We start from the raw sequence: 17,694 nt of genomic DNA, 5'->3' as shown, positions 1-17,694 counted from the left end.
TTTTTTATCTCAGACAGTATCAATTGGGTTAGAAATTACTTTTCATAGACTCATAAAGTTGTAGAGTTAGAAGGGATCCCGGGGGTCATCTAGTCCAACCCCGCTGCAATGCATAAATCTGAGCATGTGGTCCTTCATCCAGTCTGAAACCATACCAGACCCTGCTTAGCTTTGCAAATGTGCTAGCAGTTTTATTGCTGCACCACTATAAATAAATGTTTTTAAATGTTTTGGTATATGTAATTGTTTTAGATACATTTTATTGTACTGTGAAATTGCTTCATAAGAAGCGGTTCATAAATTAATTAATGAAGTAAATGAATAAAAACACAGCAGGCAGTCTTCACATCAGGAGTGCAATGAACCACTCTGAGTCACAAGCCCAATTTAACCACTTGAACAAACAGATATTATGAAGGAAAATACATCTGAAAATAGGCAATAAACTATGACCACTACACTGTTCCACCTCTGAATGCCTGCAGATGAAAATAGCTAAAGCAGGGTATAAAAATGTATTGGAGTGATTTTATTTTTGAGAATGTTGCTCATCATTTTTATCTGTGTTCAGCCCAGCCACCTCTTGGTGAGGCCTTAATCAACACACTGTCTACATGATCCCTTCTAGACTACAGCTCTCGTTATCCCTAACCACTGACCGTGCTATCTAGGGCTCAAAATCAAGGTCCAATGTTGGCTAGTTATATACCCTCTATCCACCATCATTTGAAAATAAAGCCATATGACCAATTTATAGCTTTCCAGTTAATGAGCCTTAACAGCTGTTTATCTAGTAGTCATTCATAACGTAATACCAAATTGTAAATTAGCATACCCTTGGGATCAGTCAGGTCCACACTGAGGTGTCAGTTCTTTTGGGAAACCTGTTTATCTTTCATATTAAAAACAACTTCCAAATCTCTGGGATATGTTCATTATTGGAGATGACTGCAGATCTCTACGATAATTCTCAATTCTTTTTCAAATACGGGCCTTTTACCTGACAGTGAGACATAACTTTGTCCTCTCAATTTCTGTATGATATGTAGGCTTTTAACAGCATAACCCTATACATGACTACTCAAAAGTAAGCCCAGGTAAGGGAGTATAGAATTTCAGCCTATGCACACTTACTGAGTAGTCCCTTCTTCAGCAGGACTTGTGTCTGAGTAGACATGCATGGGAATATGCTGTATAGGACAGTTTCTATCTATTTGAGCAGCTGAGGGGGCACTTTGCAGCACATTTTGCAACCACATTGGCTGAGCTTTACTAGGACATTTAATTTTCACCTGAAACCTCTGAAAAAAATAATTCTGAATTTCTGTTGACTATCATCTGAGGTTTGCTACTCATTTAATTATTATATTGCACCATTACAGAGGCTGATTTTAGCGGAGGAAATTGAAGTGAGAAACTGTACTTTATGCTGACATTTTAATCAGGAAGACGTACTACTCTTTTGGACAGTTCTGATTTGTAAAATCCATGATTACATCATTTGCAGAGCCTGACATCTGGGGATAATTGGCTAATTTATTACACATTTCTGGGTCATTGGTTTTTCTGTGGAAGGAGGAAATTAGAATGAAACTAGCATCTATTACTTTCTTCCAATCAATCATTTTGGCTGTCATAAACGTACCATTTTATATTCATTTTCTGCTCCACATTTTCTATTAAAGGAGGGGGGCAATGAAATCTTTATTATACAGATAAAACTGCCTCAGGCCTTAGAATTTGGCTCAGGTGGTTTATTCACAAATGCAAATTTCATTCTGGTGCATTTGCAGGAATACTTCTGGCCAACAAAATTTGATTGACAAATGGCTGGTAATTTCATCTTCTATTCCTCTCAATTCCTGTGACACCATAATAGCATCTAAAACTCTTGTTTTGTTTTTAAATTGTTCCAAATTAATAGCTAGTTGATCTGGGCCTACAAGTTTCCATCCAGAGCCTCCTTTTCCAGTATTGTAAATGATAATGCCTTGATAATGGCAGCATGCACATGGTAGGGGGTGGAGAGACAATGAGTGTGATCCAGCAAGAGGAAAGCATTGCAAATGAACCAAATCTCATTTATTGCAAGACAGATGGTTTCCAGCATTTAAGTAAATTGAGGCCTATGTGTGTTTACTCAAAAACAAGTCCTGGTGTGTTCAATGGGGGTTACTCTCAGGTAAGTGTGCCTTAGAAAAAAGGTTAGAGTAAAATCCTAGCCCCCCCCCCCCCATGAAGGGAGAGTTAGGATGGTGTGTAGATGTCTCTTCTCTGCTGGGGTTCTTTCGTGATGGGGGCCTAGCTGTGCCTTGGAATGAGGAGGAGGAAGTTGGTGGTTTTTCTGTTGGCAAGCAGAAAGCCCTGAAACAGGTGGGGCCCTGGTGATTTTGGATTAACTGGGCCCAAAGGTATGCTGTTTCCCAAGGGTCCAATTCTCGGGTCCCTCAGCTATGCCAGGCTAGAGCTGGCATAGCAAAGTGGCCGAACTGCTCCCTCACCTTCTGTTCCAGCCAGTGAAAGACAGGAGGGTTTGGAGCACAGCTCTGAATCACCCACTCTGCTCCTCCCCAGCTCCTGTTAGGATTGCTCTGCCTGTATCCTATAGGATCAAAATGCTCAAAACTTTAAATAAGTTTTAATTTCACTCTTAAGGAGTGGTAAGTAGTTCACTCCATGACCTCTCCTGCAGAAAACTGTTATCTCTTGACAGATGGATGTATTAGGCACACATTACAAAGTTGGTAGGACTAAGCTACCAATAAAACGCAAGGTACGTTTGTTTTTATCATTCATTTATAACAAAGAGTCAGGATTTGCCCACAGTTCTTCTTAATCGTCCACCTAATATTAGGGAATGTGCTCCTGGATTTATGTGTTCCAGTTCAGCAGAGCTTGGAGAAGCTCCAGTCCAGGTTTTAATCGAAGCTCAAGAGAGCCGGCCCAACCCCAGAGAACTGCCCTTCTCCGTTCTTCTCGCGCCCGCCCGGGCTTAGGAGATGATGGGATGCTGCTCTCAGGTGCCTCCCATTACGCCTAAAATGCTGCGGGGCCGCTGAGAGCCCTTCTGCCTTTGATCTGGAAAGTTGAAGTGCCGGTAGTCCTTCATGAGAGAGGAAGGGAAGGGAAAGGAGGCAGAGAGACTTTGTGTATATATATATATATTTAAAAGTACAACGAACCTAGAGCTGCAGCTTGGAGGCCGCCTGTGAGGGCTGGTGGTGAAGCACCGGAGTTGGGATGGAAACGGCTGCTGGGCACCTGGGGAGCCAAGGTGAGTGGCGTTGCTCGTACACAAACTGGCTGCATTGGGAAGGCCCTGGAAAAAGGGCCCCGAGTCTGTCTGGGCCTGCTTTCGGACTGGCAGAAGGTTAAAAGTTTAGCTTCTTGCGTTTTAGAACCCGTCCTACTCGGCCCTCTTTCGGTGCCAGTGAGCCTCTCTGTTCCTGCCTTGCATCCCTGATAGCCGCTGGAACCCCCGAGAGAGTAGGGAGGTTGCTAATCCCGCAGTGTCTGCAGCACTTGCCTCCAATCCTCGTTGGCACAACACCGGGCCCTTTCCCCCGCTCCACCCAACCTTCCTCTTTGGCTGGTGTAACAGTGAATATGGCATGGGCTGTGCTTCTCTGTCAGGTCCTGTTGCTGCTGACCAGGGGGCTTGGCTTCTAAAACTATGTGTTGATTTTAATAGTGCGGATAACAAGTTATCATTGCTTCAGTATGATTTCTTACTCTAAGCTCTTTGGGAGGATCTAGGATCCTGAAAAGTAGCACAAAAACTATTTGAATAAATGAGCTAGAACTTTCCGGAAAATCTGTGCTAGCCTTCTATGGCCACTGTTACTTGTATTCCTGGAGAGGGTCTGGGCTGCTTGCTCCCATTTTTCTGAGGAAGTATATACCAAAGGTTGTCTTATCAATTCTCCCCATTATGGCTATGTTTCCATTACTTTCATTGTAACCTTACTCCTTTTTTTCTGGATACCTTTGTGTAGATTTCGCTAACCTTTGGCCACATAGTGGCCCCTAGGGCTTTTTTTTCTTCAGCCAGAACTTACCGGAACTCAGTTCTGGCACCTCTTAGGTGGGCGCCATTGCCACTCTTAAAGAGAACAAGGGAGGCGTTCATGGTGAGTTCCCGCACTTTTTTAAAATAAAAAATAACACTGGTGTCCCTTATCATGTGGTGACTTTAACCATTTAGAGAAGCAACCCACTACAGCTAATGCCATAGGGTCAAGTGGTTTCTACAACACTGCCACACCTGATGAATATCTGGGGAAATGAGAGGGTTGGACAAAGGAGCTTGGTAAAAATAGGTTACTACTCGACTAGGGCTGAACAAAGAAATATCCTTACCCATTCCAAGCTGTCATACAGTAAGTTTTTAAGAAGCTGCCACATAGTGATCTGACAATCAAACCTGCTTTCTGAATGTTAGCTTCTTCACACAATGAGCACAAGTGCAAAAAAGTGTGAAAGAGTGTGCACATTTTTACTCCTATAGCTTAAGTATTCTGTACACAGAAACACTGATTGTGTGTTTGTTTAATATTGCCTGTGAATAACTGTGTGGGGGTGCACAGCTCAACTATTTGTGTACACAGATTGTACACTTGTTGAATGAATATAAAGTCTGAATGTTACCTGTTGAGTCCAGGCTTAGGGAAAACCTGCCTATTTTCCATGGGAGATGAAATCCAGAGAAGAACCTTATTGGAAGACCTTGGACTCTTATCTGTTATCATCTGACTTACATTTATGGCAGGAACTTTCGGGAGGGTGTGAAGGCCTGTGACAGTGGCCAATTTGTTACAGCCAGATTATTCAATTGCTCATAATCTTAATTCCATATTTTCAAGACCGCATTTAAAAAAAATATTATCTCACTGTTCCATACACTCAGGATAGACAGGCAGATACACCCCCACACACCATAGCCTGGTTCACATGCTACATTGAGCCATAGTAAAAAATAAGCTCTGGTTTAATGTGAAGAAGCAATGTGGTAGTACATGCTGTTCAGTTGTACTTGCTTCAGTCCTCTCCTACTCCACCCTTTCCCCCAGCCGGGAGAAAACAAACATTGCTGAGTTAGAATTTCATGCAAGCCAGTGCTCATGGCTTGTATCTCTCCAAGAAATCAGGGGTGCTGGTTTGTATGTAACACTAAATCAGCACTGATTTGTTTCTTCCTGACTGGAAAAAGTCAGGAGCAGGTGAGGAGCAAAGCAAGCATGAGTGAGCAGCATCCATCAGCTTGTTCATGCTAAGCCATAGTTAAAAATGTAGTTTAATGTGACACGTGAACTGTTCTGTCAGGTTTTAATGAAACTACAGCCTAAAACAACAATATGTAATCATAGTTCACACGAGGTACCAAACCCTAATATCTTGTTTTAAAGGTAAAGGTACCCCTGCCCGTACAGGCCAGTCTTGACAGACTCTAGGGTTGTGCGCCCATCTCACTCAAGAGGCCGGGGGCCAGCGCTGTCCGCAGACACTTCCGCGTCACGTGGCCAGCGTGACATCGCTGCTCTGGCGAGCCAGAGCCGCACACGGAAACGCAGTTTACCTTCCCGCTAGTAAGCGGTCCCTATTTATCTACTTGCACTTTGACATGCTTTCGAACTGCTAGGTTGGCAGGCGCTGGGACCGAACAACAGGAGTGCACCCCGCCACGGGGATTCGAACTGCCGACCTTTCGATCGGCAAGCCCTAGGCGCTGAGGCTTTTACCCACAGCGCCACCCACGTCCCACGAATATCTTGTTTTACAACCATTTAAACTGAAATACTGAGATTAGCCCTATTAACTCAGTCCAATGTTAATAAAGTGTCTGCCAGACTGTAAGAACCAGATTTTGGGAGCTGCTGGACATATCTCTTTTTAACGTTTTGTGTAACAGGATATCCAGAGACCCAATATCAGTTCACGCATCTCAAGATCCTTTGTGTGATGGTCACATGGGGCTTCAGGTGGTTAAAAACTGTTGACCTGATAGTAGGGAAGGAATCAAGCAGTGATAAAAATAGCTCTGAACAGTAGAATAACAATTATCAGCAGACTAGAAAGGAGACGGTGAAGAAATCTGTTTGAATAGAACCCCCAAATCGTGCATGTAACAAGTTCTTTTCAGGAAGTTTCCAATTTGAATATATCCACAATCCAATGCATGAAATAAATTATGAAGAATGAGAAAACAAGAAACACATGTTTGCACTCTGTTAGCCTTGGCCAGTACAAGAAAAATAGCCACTGCCAGTACTGTGCTAAGTTCTTACAAAGAGAAATTGGACATGATAGAAAGAAGAGCAGTAATTTAATTGAATGATCCAGAACGGAGCAATGAGAAAACTAGGCTAGGCTTTCAACAGATCTTAACAATGAAGTTCAAATATGGACAAATAATTGACATGATTAATATGAACAGAGTTGAGCTGGATGTTATTGGAATGTGACAAAATTGTGGTATTTCAAAAGCACTATATATATACCAGCAGTAGGAAAAGTCACTTCAGGGTATAATTAAAGAATCATGTCTAACAAGCAGTTTGTTGTTGGCATGGGGACCTTGGTGCAGAGAACAGTGCATGCAAAGTCTTTCCCATTCACTTCCCATTCTCTCTCTCTCTCTCTCTCTCTCTCTCTCTCTCTCTCTGTCTCTCTCTCTCTCTCTCTCTCTGTGTGTGTGTGTGTGTGGAATTGTCATTCTTTCCAGTCTCACAAAAATCTTTATACGTGGCATTGTCTTCTAAAGTTATGAAGTGATGAGAACTTGGATTGCAGTATTTTCTACGGGATTAAGAGCTTGGCTTCATTTTCCAGCTGTATGAAACATGTGATTGGCTGAGCAACATTTTTCATGTTATATCTTATACTTCTGATTCAGTACCTGCATATGGAATAGATACGCATAGCATCATTTAAGAATAGTGGGCATGGATAGAAATTACAGATTCATCTTTCAAAATACACTCAAGCAGAAACCAAGGAAGGATCAAGTTTCTATCTGTATCAAACCCACCCACAAGTACAAAGCCATTTATTATTAATAATAATTATTGAATTTATATACTGCCCTATACGAGGAGGTCTCAGGGCAGTTCACAGAACATTTGATCTGATTTATTGTATTTCTGTGCAGCTTTTTATTCAAATGAATCTCAGAGCCGCTTACAAACAATAAATAATAATGTAATAAAACATAATAGAGCATTACAAATACAACATAGAATCATAGAATTGTAGAGTTGGAAGTGGTCACAAGGGTCATGAATAATAATAATAATTTTTTAAAATTATTTATCCCCCGCCATCTGGCTGGGTTTCCCCAGCCACACTGGGCGGCTTACAACAAAGCTTAAAAATACATTAAAACATCAGTCATTAAAAACTTCCCTAAACAAGGCTGTTTATGAATATGAAATAATTAGGAAATCAGCTCCAGGTGAACTGTCCACATTGCTCTCAATAATCAGGAGGTCCATACCCATTTGAGGAAGTCCGAGAACGGATTGTAAGTTGTTCCCTTTGCTTGCAAAAGGGGAGAGGGCTTTAGCTTGGGATTCGAGCCAATAATTAAGTCATGGACAGTCACTTTCAGCCATTAAGTGAAGCCAATTAAATACTGCCCGGGACCAAGGTGATTGCTGTGGAGAACGAAGTAGTTAAAATGCTGCAGCGAGATCCTCTCATCAGGATGTAAATATACCTGACAAGAAATATGTGCAGTCCAATATCAAAGCTTCCCCTTAAACAATACCCCAGCTTGAGTCTGTAAAGCAGCCTTAGCTTTTGCAGCTGGAGTCAGTCAGGGCCCTCCCAAGCCAGGTGGGGAAAGGCCTACAAGGCAGGGAGCACGTCTTCCAGAACTGACAGCCAATTGAGGACATGTACAAAAGGTTAAAATTGCTAAAGGTAACATAGTGTTATGAGTTTGGGAAGGGGGTAAGCTGTATGCCTGAGCTAAGCCCCCTTCTAATTCCTGGATCCAGCACAGATTCAGTTCCTGGAGTAGCCACCTTAGTTTCCTGGTGAGGTAATGGTCCTCTAAGTATGGGCCTTTAAGGTAACAAAGGAAATGGCTCTGTGCCACACAACAAACTCTCTAATAGTTAGAAAGACAAAGGCCAGAGTTGAGAGTTCAGTTATGTGAGCTGGAAGCTGATAAGGCTGAAGGCTGGGAGACAGAGTTATGCTTGATTTCTGTTGGAATCCAAGGCTGTGGCTATGAGAGAAGCAAGACCCTCATGGGGTGTTAGTGCTGTGAACCCTTCCATCGTAGGCTCAGGTTGTATGTATGTGTAAATAAACCATATGCTGTAAACACACCACAGTCTCCGTTGACCCTCATTCTGAGGAAACCAAACCCTGGATAAGCCTCTGGATTCTTGCACTGCTCGCAGATTGGGATGACATGCAACAATATAAAGTGGCCTGTAGTCAGCTGACCTGCTCAAGTATGTGAAACAAAATGATAGTTGCAAAATTGCAATGAGAATGTCCAGTGCCTTGCCTGGCAACACCTTTAACTTTAATTCATAAAGAAATTGGGGACAGACTTCAATAAGAATCCAGTCTAAGGGAACTAAACATGCAGATAACTCTGTCTGGCACTGTAGTCTTCAAATTTGGGGTCCAGAAAGTTAAGTTCTGTTGCCTTGAGAGGCGTTCTTCAAGACATGATAATCTTGTTTAAATATTTTCTGTCTTTATGAACTTGAAAAGTTGGCAGTTTTTAAACCAAGGAATAGGAGGAAAGCTTGTTCCTTTGCGTAAGCTAAAAGGTGGTGTGGCTGGACTCCAGGAAAACAATTCCAGCCATTAAAGAAGCTGAAAAATGTAACAGACACAGACTGTGCTGTGGATGCTGTTTCTTCTAAGAGGTATAGGCTACGTATTAATTGCTATTAGCTTGAGAGAACAGCCAAGGCCATCATAATAAATTCTTACTTGGAGGACACCGTATGCAGAACAAAATGGAATGTTAAATATGTTTAGAAGTTACTTCACAAGAGATCATGCTGCCTTTGGTGCTAATGGAATTTATTTTTGGCACATGCATACATAGGGCAGAAATGCATAAAAATTATAGGTTTAATTAAAGCCAGGCTTAATTGCTACCTCTGCCTCATTAGGAGAATGGAATAACTTGTGGTGGTGTTTTGGTATCCCCAGCACAGGGGTCGATAGACTTCAGAGTTGCAGGATCTACGTTGTTTTTGTCTAGAACCTGGAGATCCACCAGATGGAACCTGGTGCAAAAGGTAGACACATAAATAATTCTGAGTCAAGGAATCTGTTTTTAGTACTAAAACTGAATGGAGCTGACAGTCCTTCTACACAAAAATTTGTTCCTGCCTCCTGCCCTCTTGAAGCTTTCTTTATTTCCTCACTATATTTGTGGGTGGGGGAAGAGTCTTTTGGCTACCTTTGTTAAATGATTGAGAGTCAGGAATTCTTACCGATCTAATGTAAACAATTCAGATATCCTGATCTTGATGGAGGAGGCTTCCATTCATGGAATTGCAGAGACATACAGATCAGAGCATGAATTAAAGTTACCCGTATTTTTCGCTCTATAAGACGCACCAGACCACAAGACGCACCTAGTTTTTGGAGGAGGAAAACAAGAAAAAAAATATTCTGAATCTCAGAAACCAGAACAACAAGAGGGATCGCTGCGCACTGAAAGCAGCAATCCCTCTTGCTGTTCTGGCTTCTGGGATAGCTGCGCAGCCTGCATTCGCTCCATAAGACGCACACACATTTTCCCTTACTTTTTAGGAGGGAAAAAGTGAGTCTTATAGAGCAAAATATACGGTACATGATGGCACCAACGCAAACAGGTGTAACATGAAGATCAGCTGGAACTTAATGACTATAAGAAATGCTTCAACAGATGTGTGGCATGTCATGAAATTCCTCCTCTCTCCTGGCTTTCTCTACATCTTCCCCAGTGTTCAGTAAGCCTAGTGTGCCCTTTGAGCATGCTTAGTCCCCCACGTTTGAACAGAACGTGGACACATTGATGCCTGCTAAAAACTTTTATTTCTCCCTTTACTTCTGTGGGCACCATCCCTGGGAATATTGAAAATAAATAGCTTCTCTTTTTTTTTTTTAATAAAATTTTTATTGGTTTTTCAACGTTTATATAAACACAAACAATACACAGTACAAACAAACAAACACATAAACACAAGTATAATTTCAAATCCCTTTTTTTCTTAAACCCTACTTCACCGACTTCCCCGTACCTCCCCTTTCTGCATCCCTATTTCCAAATTTATTTCAGCAAGTCCTCCCCCTTAAATTTATCTAATTTTCCCTTGTTCTTCTCTTTTACTTGATCTTTTGCAGCTGTAATCCCCATTTTTCTATAACCTCAACATTTTAGCACTCATTAATTTTACAATATTTCTTAAGATAAATTTTGAATTTCTTCCAATCTTCTTCCGCCGTCTCTTTCCCTTGGTCTCGGATTCTGCCAGTCATTTCAGCCAGTCCCATATAGTCTATCACCTTCATCTGCCATTCTTCCAGAGTGGGTAGATCCTGTGTCTTCCAATACTTTGCGATGAGAATTCTTGCTGCTGTTGTGGCATACATAAAGAAAGTTCTATCCTTCTTTGACACCAATTGGCTGACCATGCCCAGGAGAAAGGCTTCTGGTTTCTTGGGAAAGGTACATTTAAGTACCTTTTTCATTTCATTATATATCATTTCCCAGAAAGCCTTAATCTTCGGGCACGTCCACCAAAGGTGATAAAAGGTACCTTCAATTTCATTACATTTCCAACATTTATTATCGGGCAAATGATAGATTTTTGCAAGCTTGACTGGGGTCATGTACCACCTATAGATCATTTTCATAATATTCTCTCTTAACTATTCCCAGTCAGCAAACATAATATTATGACCAATGTCTTGTGCCCACTTAATCATGGCTGATTTAACAGTTTCATCTTGTGTATTCCATTTCAGCAACAAGTTGTACATTCTTGACAAATTCTTAGTATTGGGTTCTAACAGTTCTGTTTCTAGTTTTGATTTCTCCACCTGGAAGCCAATTTTCCAGTCTGAAAATAAATAGCTTCTCAGAGTGAACCAGGTAGATCACCATCAAGACAACCAGATGATTCTACCCTTGTTTTGTTTTCTTTGCCGTTCTCTTCCTTTCTCTTCCTTTTCTCTTCCTTTTCAGCTGTGTCCCTTACAATAGTCAGACAGCATTCTATGAGCACTGAGGGTGCTTAGTCTTCATCCAGCTGTTTTTAGACCCTTATCTCCTTAAGGTTATTTCTTTTTTAAAATATTTACTTTCACAAACCACAGGGGTATTCTGAGTCTTTGCTCCCTCTTGCATATGGGTGGTACGGTTTTGGCTATGGAAGCGCAAACATGTGAAGACTTCACATCCTAGGAAGCTGCCTTACACCAAGTCACACCATTGGCCCATTTATCTCACTATTGTCTACAATGTCTTGCAGTGGCTCTCCAGGTTTTTAGGTCTGTTAATGACTTCTGCATGCAAAGCTGAGGCACCGCCCTTCCCTGTAATAGATTTGGAAACAAAATTGCTTCAGCTATTTCAGTGAAACTAACCACAGGAGCATACAAATGTGTTTAATGAAGGCCCAGTGTTTTTTTAGAAAATGGAAAAGCTTTGGGAGGTTGCAGAGTTGAGAAGTAGCAGGGGTAGTAGGAGTACAGTGGTACCTCGGGTTACATATGCTTCAGGTTACATACGCTTCAGGTTACAGACTCTGCTAACCCATAAATATTACCTCAGGTTAAGAACTTTGCTTCAGGATGAGAACAGAAATCGTGCTTCGGCGGCGCAGCAGCAGGAGACCCCCATTAGCTAAAGTGGTGCTTCAGGTTAAGAACAGTTTCAGGTTAAGAACGGACCTCTGGAACGAATTAAGTACTTAACCCGAGGTACCACTGTATCTGCAAATGTAAATACAGTACAAAAACTTGTAATGTTGGGGAAACTGCTTTGGGAGATTTTGAGCAGATAAATGGGAGCCAAAGTGTTAAATATCTCCCTCTGCCCCAGCTACACCCACTCAGAATTGAAGCCTCTTTTCATTTTTAAAACTATTGGGGCTTTATTTTATGCATTTGCATGTAATGTTTAATTTTGCTCTACAGACATGCTAGAAAGCCATAAAGTGGGAAAACAAAATTCCAACATTATTTTGAGGTCAAACTAGTGTATAATTCCAAAATATTTGGTGGGTTGGCAACAGAGCAGTTTGGCATCTGAGATGGTAAGTGTCAAGCCAATCCTGAAGGTACACATAAATAATTTATTTTAAAACTTTCAAATGTAAATTTGATCAATTTTATGGAAGGTTTTGACTTATTGTGAATAGGCAATCAAAGGACCGTATCAAGAAAAACAATTAACGAATGAATGCTATCAGCACATTCAGACAAGCATCCTTGGAGGCTGGGAGTGGGTTTTGGTAACTCAAAAGTAGGCCATGCATGAAAACTGGTATCCCCGCGCCAAATGGGATTGTGCTGAGATTTCCTGGCAGGTTTCTACTTGCAAATATACAACACCGAAAGAATCAAATGAAAAAATGAAGCAATTTGATAAACACAGCCAGATGAATTATCCTGCCAAAAATTTGTAGAAAAGATGTCCCTACAGATAGAATGTGTACTTATCTGCGCCTTATCAGTATTAAGTGCTAGGAAGCTGTTTCAAGCATGTTGCTAAGCACTTGAACACACTTTAATGACTTGTCCAAACAGATTGTGCTACTTGCATTAACCTTATGACATAAGCACATTTAAGCCTTAAGGTTACTATAAAGTATTTAAGTGGAGAGTGTGATTAATGGAGATTGTAAGGGAAAGTAGGGAAAGTGCTCAAGGGAGGAAAACAGGAATAAACTGAATGAAAACATAATACCCAGTGAAAGCGGAAGACTGAAAGGAGAAAAAGTACCGTATTTTCCCCTCTATAACACGCAGATTTTTTCTCCTAAAAAGGAAGGGGAAATGTCTGTGCGTGTTATTGAGCAAATGTGTGGTCCCTGGAGCCGAAAAATCAGGCAAAAATCAAATCGCGCTTCACGGAGAAGGGAAACCTGAAAAGAGGAAGTGGCTGCTTTCCTGCATTCTGCCTCAGGGTCTTACTGCCCACCCTCCTCTGTTTCGTTGCTGTGTTTGCTGAAACGGAACAAAGAGCAGGGAAAGCCCCTCCCCTCCAGGCAAGCAGAGGGGAAAGCAGAGTTCCTCTCTGTGCTCCGGTGCTGCTGGGGGAGAGGGAGAGAGAGGGGGGAGGGCGAGAGAGAGAGAGGGGCGGGAGGGAGGGAGAGAGGGGGAGGGGGAGAGAGAGGGAGGGAGGGGGAGAGAGAGAGAGAGAGATGGCTGGCTTGGGCGGGGAGAAACTTTTGCCTTTCTTTCCTCCCTCCCGTTAAATCCCTCTCCTGCATTCTTAGCCAGCTGCTTCTCTGCACACCCCTCTCATGTCCCTTCTTTGTTTTTCCTTCGCTCCCCACTTAAAATGTGGTTACAAAGCATAGATCCATATGGACCCTCAGGATCTTTGCATTGGGTCACCCCAAATTCACCATCAGATCACATAGCATGTCCATGGCTACAGCCTGCACCAAAAAAATCACGCACCCACTGTTGCCTGGGGCTGCAATGGTGCAAAAATGTGGTTACAAAGCATGGATCCACAGGGATTCTCAGGATCTTTACATTGGGTCACCCCAAATTCACCATCAGATCACATAGCATGTCCATGGCTACAGCCTGCACCAGAAAAATCATGCACCCACTGTTGCCTGGGGCTGCAATGGTGCAAAAACGTGGTTACAAAGCATGGATCCACAGGAATTCTCAGGATTTTTGCATTGGGTCACCCCAAATTCACCATCAGATCACATGTCTGTGGCCACAGCATGAAGCACAAAAATGATACATCCACTGTTTCATTCAGAATGTTTTTTCCTCCTCTAAAAACGATGTGCGTGTTATGGTCAGGGGCGTGTTATAGAGCGAAAAATACGGTACATACATACATAATTTTATTTGTTTGCCACCTTTCCACATTTCAAACCATGCTTAAGATGGCTTGCAACATGAAAAATACATAACTGCAACATAATAAAAGCTGTCATGAACAATAAATAAAACATTAAAATACAGAATCAGACAGAACAGTTTCCATATAAATCACAACAAAATCTAAAATAAAGATACAAAAAATCAACAGCAGCAACACCCCCAACAAAAAAACCTCAAATAAAACCCCAGCCAAAGAGTAAGGAAATGGAATCTAGGATGTCAGAGCTATTGGGTTGGTAACTTTTCTTTTTGGTTAACGTTTATGTCTCTGATTAATTCTCACATTGCTATGCAGATAGACGTTTTAGAGCAAGGCTTAAGTGCTGACAAAGACAACAAGTGGTTGTGATTCTAGTTTAGTAGTGATTAATGATACATGGCTAGAGGCCTGCAGCAGAGCTTTTGGCTGGCGATTTCAAATCAACAGAGGAGCACCAGCCATAGCCACACCTGCATAGCCTCTCATCTCTGCTTGTTCTCTCTCTTAGTTTCCTTACATTCTCAGACTCTTCCCTTTGGCCTTCTCCACCCTCCCAGGCCTTTGCTTCCCAGGCCCTGCTTTTGCTTTGTTTTCCTCCAGGCTTGCCTGTCCAGCCAGCGGCAGCAAAAGACCACAAGCAACTTCTGTGACATTAGAGCAACTCTGCCAGTCATTGTCTGAGACTTTATTGGGCACCGTCACTAAAAACACGCTATCACTTAATGTATGGCCACATACAGATTGCAGCTTCTATGCTACTGAGAGAGAAGCACAGCCATTCGAGACAAGTCAAATGTATTCCATATAACCTGTGTGCAAACACATGACCATGGACTAATCGACCACGAACCATTGGGCTACCGATTTTGGGTTGTTTCTTTCTGCAGCTGGTTTGCTTTGGACAGCACAACTGAATGAAATTTCATGTGTGTATACTTATGTATACTTGGCAATCTTCACACGATGCTTTTGTGGCGCTTAATTTATTCCTTTGACTTTCCTATGACACCCCCCCCCCCAATCTTCTGGATGCCATGCTCCTTCCTCATGGTTAGGATTGAATGAAAGGTCGATCTTCATTTCAGCATAGGATGACTGAGAAGCATTAGGGAAAAGGGTGATTGCTCTCACTGATGATAATGAAGTGATATTTTCCAGCAGGGATCTTCTCCCTCCTGCAGGAGAAAAGAAATGTGTGATGATGTTCTTACCCCTCCACAAATCAGATATTTCTCTGTTGTGCTGATAGAAAACCATTTCAACCAAAACAGGCAATTAAAGTGCTTGTAATCCACACATTGTCAGGTTTAAAGAAAGAAATCATTGAGCCGGGTAAACACCTGCTTTCCATAGGGGGTGAACTCCAGGTTTTTGTTTATCATAATGTACATGGGGTTGCATGTCTCAAATATGTTTAGAATAGGCATTTGTCAGTGGATAGAATATGGCAAGTGGACCAGAAAGTCAAACCCATATTTTGGAGAATGTAACTGTTGCGATGTCCTGCACTGCCAACATTTCATTGGAACAGTTTTGCTTCTGATCTGTTGAGCCAGCTTACAGTAAACTGGAGCATGGAAGAGGCAGAGCCAAGGCTTGACTTATAGCCAGGCTTGTGCACTGTCCTGCTCAGGAATGCCACAGGCTCTGTTTTTGTGTGTGTCACGTGGCTCCTCTTGTGGCATAGGTTGGCCACCCACCTGTTTCAGTCACCGACTCACCAACATCGTCCAGAGGGGAGAGAGTAGTTGAATCTGGTGGCTACAGATCTTAGCTGCTGCTACCTGCCTGCCTTCCTGCCCACTTTGTTCGCTGCTGCTCCTAGCAGCTCTTGTCATTTGCCTGCATTTTGGGCAGCCAGGTGCTTGGTAGCTGGAGACAGCAACTGGCACACAAGGAAGATGGGGAGGAGGAAAAGACAACAATGGTGGTAGCCTCAAACCTTGGGAGGAAAGTGTTAGATGGCATCTTGCTGAGCCCACTCCCCAGACAAAGCCACTGCCTTACACCAAGTCGGGCCACTGATCTTTCTAGCTCAGAAGTGATAGGATGAGCTGGGTGCTCCACCATCCCCATGACTAATGTCTGTCATTCTGAACCTAGTCCCTGGGCCTCAGGTACCCTGGGCACCAAACCTTGGTATGGAGAGATGGGGGCTGCTCCTGATCTGCGCTGGAAGGGACGTTACTTGCAGCATCTCTGTCACAGTGCCTCATTGGCTAGATGGTATTCATACTTTATGAATTAATGCTATTTTTTATTGTTTATTGCTACCGGGAGCTCAACTGAGGGTTTTTTTTAATAAAAGCAAATCACCCCCAATTAAATTGTGAAGTATCATTTCTCAGAAAGCTTGTGCTAATGTTTGGGAGTGTGACTGCTCTGTCAGAATTGCTTTAAATATTATTTATATATTGTATACTGCTATTCCCAGAAGCAGCATTAATTGATAAATGATATAATTCTAGCCTTGAGAACCAACAACAGGAAAATACTGTAGATTTTCTGCATTTAAATAAAATACTAATGTATGTATTGGCCATGCACAGTTTCTTTGCATGCATCACTTAAAAGCTATTTATAACTGCTGACTAATGTCCAGTGTTAGTCATAAAATATATTTCCATTACCTACGATCATCCATTTCAATATAGCCATGTTAGCAATGATTCCCCAAAATTAAAACAACACCCCCCCGCAGCCCTGACAAATGTCAAGAAGAATAATTGCTTTTGAACTTGATCCCATGGATTCACATGATTTTCATTTTTTCAAGCTTGACTCTTTGAAAACAGAAATGCAGTTACTCAGCATACCAGGGTTTTTTGCTCTTGGAAATAAGTAACACATTTACTCAAGCTGGAAAAATGAGTAATCACACCAGCTTATGCACTCTTTGATTGCAAAGAAATTCTTTTGTTAACAACTGAAGATTCAGCCTGTTGACAACATCTGGAGGTTGATAGAGTGGACGGGAGAAGGAACAGTGAAGTCGAAGCATGCAGAAGAGCATTTGTACACGGTTCATTTATCAAGAGACAAACTGAACCAGGAAGCAAAATTGCACAACAGTAAAATGTACTATAATGGGCTAAAGGATTTGGTGGTAACAGAAGCAGTTCTGTCAGGACTAGAGGGGGGGAGCCACAGGTGTTGAATATATGTTTAGATATTATTTATTTTGGAGCATTTATTTCTATTAAGGTAATTCTCCAGGCAGCTTGCAAAATATTTAAAATAAATCAGTAGTGCAGCAGAGTGGGGTAAAGGTGTATGCATATAAAGTTCTCTCCTAGTTCTCCAGTGTTCCACCTGCCACTCTCCAACTGAGAGAGTTGCTAGACTCTCCTGGTAGCCATGCGTTTGTCCCTCCAGACTTTCCTTACTGGTCTGCTCTCTCTCTCTTTCTTTCTCTCTCTCTCTCTCTCTCTCTCTCTCTCTCTCTCTCTCTCTGCCTCTGGTAACAGATATGTTCAAGTTAAGATAGGATACATCAGGCCCAGGGACCAAATATGGTCCCAGCTCTTGCCAACCTAGCAGTTCGAAAGCACGCCCAAAAGTGCAAGTAGATAAATAGGTACTGCTGTGGCGGGAAGGTAAATGGCGTTTCCGTGCGC

The 17,694-nt window shown here is 42.1% G+C and overlaps 1 long non-coding RNA gene across 1 annotated transcript in view; it reads left to right on the top strand.

Annotated features, from left to right (window-relative positions):
- Positions 1–2,027: 2,027 nt before the first annotated feature.
- LOC310703755 overlaps positions 2,028–17,694 on the top strand; it is a 38,392-nt gene continuing 22,725 nt past the window's right edge. Inside the window, exon 1 of the long non-coding RNA XR_014524343.1 lies at positions 2,028–3,274. This is a non-coding gene — a long non-coding RNA (uncharacterized lncRNA). The remainder of the gene's footprint in view (positions 3,275–17,694) is intronic.

The sequence above is a fragment of the Podarcis liolepis genome, assembly GCF_965112155.1.
Source record: "Podarcis liolepis genome assembly, chromosome: 3".
Lineage (NCBI taxonomy): Eukaryota > Metazoa > Chordata > Lepidosauria > Squamata > Lacertidae > Podarcis > Podarcis liolepis.
The sequence above is the reverse complement of the archived record's forward strand: the minus strand, read 5'-3'. Positions and strand labels throughout refer to the sequence as shown.